At 37.4% G+C, this 10,000-nt stretch overlaps 1 protein-coding gene across 1 annotated transcript in view; it reads left to right on the top strand.

The window, feature by feature from the left end:
* LOC144980978 (glypican-6-like) overlaps positions 1 to 10,000 on the top strand; it is a 158,849-nt gene that overhangs the window by 1,190 nt on the left and 147,659 nt on the right. The window lies entirely within an intron of this gene.

The following is a 10,000-nucleotide window of genomic DNA, read 5'->3' as shown; positions in this document are numbered from 1 at the left end:
TGAAGCGAACTATCATATTCGTACTCAGCACATCAAAGTCATAAAATCATGTTCTCCACTATCACTATGATGTTTTTTTCTTTGTCACAACAACCCGATCCATTCAGAATAAAAGAATAGTCTAATCTTGTGATTTTCTTAGATTTAATTTTTGTACACGGACTTGACCCCGGATATAAGTTGACCTCATGTGAAAAACATGTCTAGTATACTAGTATTTAAGTATCATATCGATCTAATTTACAATGCATCCTTCAACAACAGTTATAATGTTTCATTTGTCAAAACTTAATAGATCGTTTGACTGACTCGTAGTCATGTGTGTTACAAACTTGACTGGGCTGTGCCTACCTCATAGTCATGTCTCAAATCCAGGTAAAGCCTAGGCCTAAGTCTTAGCAAACCTAAGCAAGGCAAAGGTTAGATTTAGTTTAGGCTCACGTCAAATGGATGGAGCAAAGGTTGTGCTTTATTATATAGCTTTAAATTGTATAACTGTGTGCCATTTATACTTATATATATGTATATATATATATATATATATATATATATATATATATATATATATATATATATATATATATATATATATATATATATTATTTATATATGATAGGAATATCTTTATTGTCCATGAAGGCAATTTTTTTTTTGGTTACAGCTTATACATGGCATACATGAAACTAAAGTGCAAAACCAAACATACACACGCACACTCACAGGCTTTCACTTAAATGGGCTTCGTACCTAAAAGGCATATATATCATTATCATCATGATGACAAACATGTATATATATATATATATATATATATATATATATATATATAATATATAATATATATATATATATATATATATATATAAAGCTCAAGGTTACCCACACTTTTTGTAATTATTACAACCATGCCTCATTTGCAACAGACAAAACACTATCTATCTAAACTTTAAGTATTTCCAAATCTCTGTCAAACAGGATTATTCTTTATCATTTGATAGCATTTGAATCTGGAAGAGGCAATCATGGTAATCACACGACACTATCTATCCGCACTATCTATCGATAATCGGTCTCTCTCTCTCTCTCTCTCTCTCTCTCTCTCTCTCTCTCTCTATATATATATATATATATATATATATATATATCTTCCAGATTCAAATGCTATCAGATGATAAAGAATAATCCTGTTTGACAGAGATTTGGAAATACTAAAAGTTAAGATAGATAGTGTTTTGTCTGTTGCAAATGAGGCACGGTTGTAATAATTACAAAAAGTGTGGGTAACCTTGAGCTTTATATATATATATATATATATATATATATATATATATATATATATATATATATATATATATACATATATATATATATGTATATAGCGCAATATCTACTTAATGTGCCGGTGATCTATTATTCGATCATAACACATGTAGTCGTATGTGCATATTCTCAAATCATGTTCCAAGGTTAGAAGAGGCTTTAATCTGCCATGTGGTAGATGGACAAGTTCCACTGTTAGGTTTTGTCTGAGCTCTTGTCTCGCTTTATATTAATATTAAACACGACTATTTATATAGCCCACTATCGACTAAAGTGCTCAAAGCACTTTGCATAAAGGTCCCTTGCCAATAGCAACACTTTACGTGTAGGACATAACATGAACCCTTTTGGGGTTTTGGTACAATTTTTTTATTAAGACAACGCTGTGAATGGCCAGGTACTCATTTTACACCTGAGTAAATTGAGAAATTGTGGGTAAAAAGCCTTTTTCAAGGACTCAAGTGTGCGCCGCTCAGAGCGGGACTCGAACCCTGGACATTCCGGACCCAAGGCGAGGGCTATGCAACAAGACCACATCATATTAACGTTTATATTGTATTTTATATTATTTTTGGGTTACATACAAACAAACGAACACACTCTCGCTCATACACTCACTGACATTTACACACTACAAAAGAAATTTAAATTCCTCATGATGTAAATATTATTCCCCAATCTATAGACACATAGACGCACACACATATACACACGCACACGCACACACACACACACACACACACACATACACACACACACACCAGCACGGCGGCTTGTTAAAATGTTAGGTTGCAGACGTTTCATCTTTGCATACAACCTGCCATCAGATGTCAAACGTATCGGGTCTGGTCTCTACCTATCGTTTTTTTTGTTGTTGTTTTTTATTTTTTTCCCCCCTTCAAATCTTTTTGCCTGCATGCAGTCAGGGTTGTCGGAGGCCGCTTGGATGTCATTTCCTCATCCTCACTTTGCATAAAACTCGGAATGAAATATTCGTTGAGTATAAACCAGATTGAAGTTATGTTGAGTTTTAATATTGTGTGTGCATTATTGATGCTGTGCGTTTAGACAAAATACTCACAACATTAGCCAGCTGGATATAACGCACCACCACACAAATCTATGAGTAAATCTGAACGTTTATAGTCTGATTGATAGAATTTAGTGAGAACTGTTCATAAGAATGGCTGGCTAAAAACAATAACAAAGAGCTGAATGACGTCAATTTCGTTCCATCCATATCTTTGTACTGGAGTGGAAATGATACTGATTAATAGAATAAGTAATTACTCTATACCATAATATACACGTGGCTACAGTATAAGGAACACATTTAAGAGATTTTTATTATTGACGTTGACATGTTGGTTAGGAAACAGAAAAGGTAATTTTCTGATTATGACTTACCGGACCGCCTCAAAACGACATGCGGTCTGTGTGGCCTTGATGCTAAAATCGGATTTAACGTAAAAATAAAGAAGAAAAATGGGTTAGACCGTCTAAATGTACGTTTTATTGAGACCAATAGTTTTAGAGAGTGACAGAAATTAACAAATCAATAAATTAAGGAGCAGGCACCGATTTTAATAAGTGTGAATGAAAAGTGCCAGAGAAAAGCAAGAAAGAAAAATACAAGAAAAAAAACCATCCTAAAAAATCAGTCCACCTCGACTGGGGATCGAACCTCAGACCTTCTGATTACCGGGGGGGGGGGGGGGGGGGGGGGTGCAATGTATATCCTCGTCATCATTTTTATTCAGAGACATTTTTCTAAATTCGAATTTTTCTTCTTTTTTTTTTTGGGGGGGGGGGGGGGGTGAACCTGCTCCGTTCAAGAGAATATAGTCGTGATAAGCTGCGTACTCTCATGGCCACCGTCACGTGACTTCGATGAGGTGTAATCGATTTTCTCTTATTGACAAGAGGAAGTCTTTGCCTGCATTGATACACGATGTAGTCTGTAGAATTGTGTCAATCGGTCCTTAAGCATGGAAAAGCGTTAATTGAAGTTGGTGGTCAGACTCGTTCCCTTAATGGGTTTGCTTTTGTCTGGCCGTGATAGCTCGTCAATGAAGGCGATGGCGTTTCTTTGTCTCTCTTTTTTTACCCGTTGGTAGCAGAGCTCTAAAACGTGTGTGATCGTACTTAGAGGCTTGTCTGTGCTTGCCGCTTTTCAAGTATTTTTCCATTGTATGTTTTAATCTAAAAGAGCGTCTTTAAAATCTTCTTCTTCTTCTTCTTCTTCTTCTTCTTCTTCTTCTTCTTCTTCTTCTTCTTCTTCTTCTTCTTCTTCTTCTTCTTCTTCTTCTTCTTCTTCTTCTTCTTCTTCTTCTTCTTCTTCTCTCATGTGTATGTATGTGTTGAGTTCTGGTTGTGTGTGTGATGAGCTTTCTCCAAGTACACGACGCCAGGTTCGAAATGTTGCTCTCGTTGTCGTCCGTCAGAATCGGATCACTTATCACGCTCGACATCGCTTGGCTTTAATGATAGACGAAACGCCGTTTCGCTTAGCCAAATAAAGAAGACACTGAGAGAGAGAGAGAGAGAGAGAGAGAGAGAGAGAGAGAGAGAGAGAGAGAGAGAGAGAGAGAGAAGGTGAGAGATCATTTAAATGACCAGACCCAATAATAACACAATATAGGCTGTAATAGTCTTGACAGAGTGGAAGGTATACGGAGTCTGGTTATAACAATTTCTTATAGATAATAATAGAATCATAATGGTCTTGCACGTGCATCGTGCACTGGATAGCATGGGCAATGCACGGTACTCTAGAGTACACAGTTGTCCAAAGTAGCTACGGTCAGTTTCAAACTGATATTTCCCCCTTTTTGACCCCTGCCCCTCTTCCGTTATCTATAGATTATATACGCTGTAAGATTATATACCCCTTATTTTGTCATGCATTTAACGCATTGATAAACTCACGCACAAATGAGAGTGGCCATTAACAAAAGATCTATAATATAGACTACAAGTTGTACACTCCTTAGACCCTCCTTTTAGGTGTAACAATAATATAAAAAAATGTACTACGAAGCCATGAGCGCAACCGTTTTCGAAAGGGAAAGAAACATTTTATCGCATTGTCAATTATCACAACGTTCGCGTTGATCTCTAATCCAAAAGTTCGAGAATGTTTTATGGCCTTCGATTGTGCGTTTAAGAAAAAGCTCGTTGTAAGGATGAAAGTAATCAGTTTTGCTACAGACATGCCACTGTATTCCTGAAATGGGATTTACGATTTCCTATTGTGTATCCACAATGATGTTCGCTGACCATCTAATCTCAAAATACATTTCGACAGATTTAACAGAATGCAGCTACCCAATTCACTGTTGTCAACAGAGGAGTCGGAATGTATGGATAAAAACCCAACTAAATCCTGAGAGTGACAACGCATGTGGCTCGAGTTCGCAAAATGTCCCGATAAGGAGAAACCTATCATCTCATTATTTATAGTTGTGTAAATGTTATTGGTTATTAATTCTCGAAAAAGGTATGACGAGCGAGTTCATTTTTATTTTATTTTCTGTATCAGGCTTTCACACGCTGTCTTGAAATCGGCCAAATATTGTGCGCCTTTCATTCCTCATAAACATTACATAAAACACATTTTTCCCCTGTAAAAACTAAAACTTTTGTATTTGAAATATCGCGATGAACTCATATGACCCTCAACTTAGCAAACATTCCTAAATCTGAGACCTCGTGTGATACTCAGATTTAAGAATTTTTAACGAATGGAGGGTCACCTTAATCCGTCCGGCGTTTGAAGTATGAAATTTCTTACCAAAATAATAATGTATGAAAAGGCTTTATTCCAATGTAGGGCATTGATCGGACATGAATTATATTTGATAATAATAGCCCTAGTGTGATAGAGTTCGTAGCTTCTTTACTATTGGAAAATAGATTAATAATGATAAAGAATCATAAGGCGTAACGGCATTGAATATCAAAGGGCATTCTTATTAATATCTTTAAATCCCTCAAATCTTAATGGATATTCTACGTATAGAAATACACAAGATTTCTTCCCTCTCGTCCTATCTGTTTCCTTGCTTCTTCATACGGTATCAATCTTCATCTATCATTTATCTCTGTTATACACCGGTACAATGCCTTTTTCAAATTTTGAGTTATAACATGAATCTTTACTTCATGGATATATTTAAATTCATATCTCTCATCTTGTCCAAATATCTTTAACCTGTTGCTTTAACCAGTTAACTGCCGTACTCTGATGAGACGGGTATTTAAAAATTTGACCAGAAGACTCGTCCTTCAGATGTCGATAGATTTAAATCACCCTCATCTTGGTAAACACTTTCAGACCTGGGACTTCGCTAATGATTTCTTTCTTTCTTTCTTTCTTTCTTTCTTTCTTTCTTCCTCTTCTTCTTCTTCTTCTTCTTCTTCTTCTTCTTCTTCTTCTTCTTCTTCTTCTTCTTCTTCTTCTTCTTCTTCTTCTTCTTCTTCTTCTTCTTCTTCTTCTTCTCTCTCTCTCTCTCTCTCTCTCCTTTTAAACCAGATTTTAAAATTGACTAGGGATTTCAGGTCATAGGGCTATTCCCACAGCGCTCGAAGTCTTTGAATAGTGTCATTTATTTTCTTCTTATCGCCCGTTTGAAGATCAAAGCTAGCAGGAGCCCCGAAACGCAATACTGTGTGTACCTGGCTATACCTGGATTCAGGTCTGGTGGGAGGAGGGGGGGGGGGGGGGGGGGGGGGGGGGGGGGGGGGGGGGGGGGGGGGGGGGGGGGGGGGGGGGGGGGGGGGGGGGGGGATAGGGGGACACATCAAAGACGGTCCCCCGCCACGGGGTGATTTGGGGACCGAGAGAAGGTGTCAAACCCCTTTTGGTCTTCTGGTGTCGGAGGTAATCTATCTTCACGCCTTACCGATGATTAATGTATAATTTATGTAAGTTCATTGTTGTGTACCCACAGTTAAATCCTAATTGTGGTTTCATCTATCTATTTATTTGTTTGTTGATCTATTCCGCCTTCATCATATCACCATCACCACCACCATCGCTTATTACTTTATTATTATTATTATTATTATTATTATTATTATTATTATTATTATTATTATTATTATTATTATTATTATCATAATCATCATCATCCTTATCGTTATTATTATATTATTATTATTATTATTATTATTATTATTATTATTATTATTATTATTATTATTATTATTATTATTATTATTATTATTATTATTTTACATCAAGGTTTATATCTTTCAGTTTGTGGTGCCGACACAGAGCCGGCCAGATGAGGTGTAGGGTTTAACGACTCGACTTTTTCTTTTTCTTTATCTCCAAGCTACATTCTGTGTTTGGGATGTTTGAGTAAGCCGATTATGACAATACCAATACAAGGAGTCTGCCCCCCCCCCCCCCCCCCCATTACAAACGATATAACAATATATTGGAGATAGAACTCTCTGTACGACTTCAGATCTGTAGGTCCCATGTTCGAGTCCCTCTGTGGGCAACACAATTCTGACATCTGCGGACCTGTCTCCTATTACATAACATTTGTAGCAATACGGAATATTAGCTACAATTTCAGAACTTCATGAGCGTCTCTAAGTCATGAAGACTTATCGAAAATGAACATTGTTGCCAGACTTCATAATATTAAGGATTCTGAAGTGTTATTTAATCCTTGTAAGGCTAAATTGTTGATTAATATAGCGACTACTGTATTTATCTCCTAAAAATTACGAACTTTTAAATTTTGAAGTAGGTAGGTAGGTCTGCAGCTAAGAGTGTTCCACTGTATATGTCAAGAATGTAGGAGTCATGTCGTGTCTTAAATGTTTAGTGTTGCTGTTGGCTTGGGACGCCTAATGCACTTGGAGTATTTTTAGGTGATATTGGGTGAATTAAAAGCTCAAATTTGTTGGGGTTTTTTTAGATGTTGTTTTGTTTGATTCTAGACTCTTTACTCATAGTCCATGGTGAAACACGGGGTTGCGACTGTCCTTTCCCGATATTTCCTGGTTCATTGCCTTATTTCTCAGTTTGTGCCATGCCGATCCTCTCCTTTTGTGTCCCAAGTCAACCGATCGTCTTTGGTCTTCCAACAATTCTTCTAATTTAGTCAAGAGGCTATGAGGTCACAAAGAGAAGACCCCCTTCCTGAGGGTATGTCCTATCTCGATCTTCACGTGCACACATCTTCTCTGGTTGGATATGTTCTTCCATTAATTGTCCTTTGGATTTTGAGATTCTACAATGTTAAATGTTGCTGTTGGCCAGGGACCTCTTGGAAAGCGCCTTGAGCACATTTAGTGGATATTGCTCTATATAAAAGCTCAATTAAAAAATATATCTATTACATTTGGTGCTGATAATTTATCCGTTGTACTCTGTAAACAAAAGCAACACATTTTCAAAATTTGGCCAGAAAACTCGTCCTTCCAAACCTTATAGATAGTTTTCTGGTCATTAAAAAAAATGTGTTTTTTTTTTTTTCAGAGCACGGCAAAGATGTACAGACCTCTTGGCATAATGTAATTTTTTATATAATTTTTAAAGGGGGTATTTAGAGAGGGTGTATACGAAATAAATAAATAGATATTACAAAAGAAGATATAACAATGTTGGTGTGTTATGGTAGTGGTGACGGTCTGTGCCATGGTCAGACCTGGTATGACGGATGTCATAAATACACGTCGTGTGGTTTTATTTCAGTTGCATGGACAGTCATTTTACCATGGTGAATCTCTCTCTCTCGCTCTCTCTCTCTCTCGCTCTCTCTCTCTCTCTCTCTCTCTCTCTCTCTCTCTCACACACACACAAACACCCACTTTCATCCTCTGAGCGTACGAAGTAGAAGAGAGAGAGAGAGAGAGAGAGAGAGAGAGAGAGAGAGAGAGAGAGAGAGAGAGAGAGAGAGAGAGAGAGAGAGTTGTGTGGTCACTTTTATCACTAATCACATAGTCAATTCATATTCATAGCCGTGGACTCTGCGTAGGAGGGAAACCGGAAAGCGCATTGTTGTAAATGTTATATCTTTACTACTTGGACAATGCAGGTACAACTTGCCATCAGAGATGTAGTCATAGCCACAGTCTTACAGGTCCTTTCCGCTTTCCTGTTCTTTATCTTGTGTTACCCTGCAAACACGTTCAACTTCCGATGAATTCATTAACATGAAACATAAAATAGGGATGTCCCTTTTCCGTCGAAAGCCGGAAAACCAACAAAATAAAAAAGAAAAAGAAGAAAATCTTAAGGCTCACCTTGGTCGATATTGGTGAGTTGATTTTGAGTATTAGTTGTTTAAAGGCAACAGTTGGGGGGCGGGGAAGCTAGATGGATATATCATTTTCTAAGAATTAAGGGTGATAGCATTTGATGAAGGGGAGCTTTGCACGGAATATAATATTTTCATATGATATGCTCTTTACGTGAAAAATGTTCAGGCTTTTTATTTTATTTTAGCAAAGAACATCCTTGATATAAAAAAGTATCCCTTTAGAGACCATTCCATTGAATGCAACTATAAGCTGTGGATGGTTACAAGCATTGAACGCTTGTTTAATTCTACTAAAAACGTATTACCGTTTAAATATAATATAATATGTTAAGTACATCAGAGCCTGGGTTGAATCCTCTCCTATAGCCTCAAAAGCTCCCGGTATTTGCATGGGGCACTAGTCTAGTTCATAATACTTTTCGACAGATTTAACCGAATGCGCAATTCACCCAATTCACCGTCTGAACAGAAGAGTCAGAATAGGGAAAACCCGAATGAAACCGGTCCTTTTGTATGCGAGTGGAGTGATTTACAATCGGGACCCCCACATGTAGAGGCGTATAATCGACAAGTTAAGTTTTAATTAAATAATCCTTTGAAATTCTACCTTATTGGTGTCTTATTCACTTTCTTGTCATTATGTTGAATTAATTTGACAGGCCCTTTTACGAATAAAGCTGCATATATTTTTGTTTGTTTCGTGGAACGCCCGCTCGCCCTTACCTAGAAAGTTCTTTGTTGATAATAGTAAATAATTTTTTATTGCTTCAAAGTGCACTCCAGCTATCAGCGTTACATTGTTGTTGGGACTGTAACGGATCTCAGAGGAGATTGTTAATGACGCCAGGATTAGTGATCTCTTTGAAATTTGTTATTGAATTTGACAGACAGGAAAGGGCGTAAGCACAAACAAGGCAAGAAGTTTTTGGCCCCAATGTTGACGCGGCGCATTGAAAGATAAGATTGAAGGAGTGCACATATCACTATGGGCAAACAAATGGTGAGGAACCGACACGCTAATGGCCTGTTTTAAATATTTATATTTAAAAAGAAAAAGTAGGAAGAAAATAAAATTGTATTAAAAAAAAAAGAAACAAAACTACAAAACAAACAAACACCCCCCCCCCCCCTCCCCCCCCCCCCCCCCCCCCCCCCCCGAACAAAAAAACACAAAATAACAAAAACAGACTCTCTCTCTCTCTCTCTCTCTCTCTCTCTCTCTCTCTCTCTCTCCACACACACACACACACAGAGAGAGAGAGAGAGGAGAGAGAGAGAGAGGGGGGGGGGGAGGTATTACCATTGTATGTCATTTGAACAGATCAAAATGTGAAAACCTTACCTCGCCCATACCCCATTCAGAGATGAAAAAAAAAAATTCGTCAGGTGTGTATGCT

This window comes from Berghia stephanieae, chromosome 10, assembly GCF_034508935.2.
Source record: "Berghia stephanieae isolate SIO BIC M18660-M18661 chromosome 10, UCSD_Bste_1.3, whole genome shotgun sequence".
In the NCBI taxonomy this organism is placed as follows: domain Eukaryota; kingdom Metazoa; phylum Mollusca; class Gastropoda; order Nudibranchia; family Aeolidiidae; genus Berghia; species Berghia stephanieae.
The sequence above is the reverse complement of the archived record's forward strand: the minus strand, read 5'-3'. Positions and strand labels throughout refer to the sequence as shown.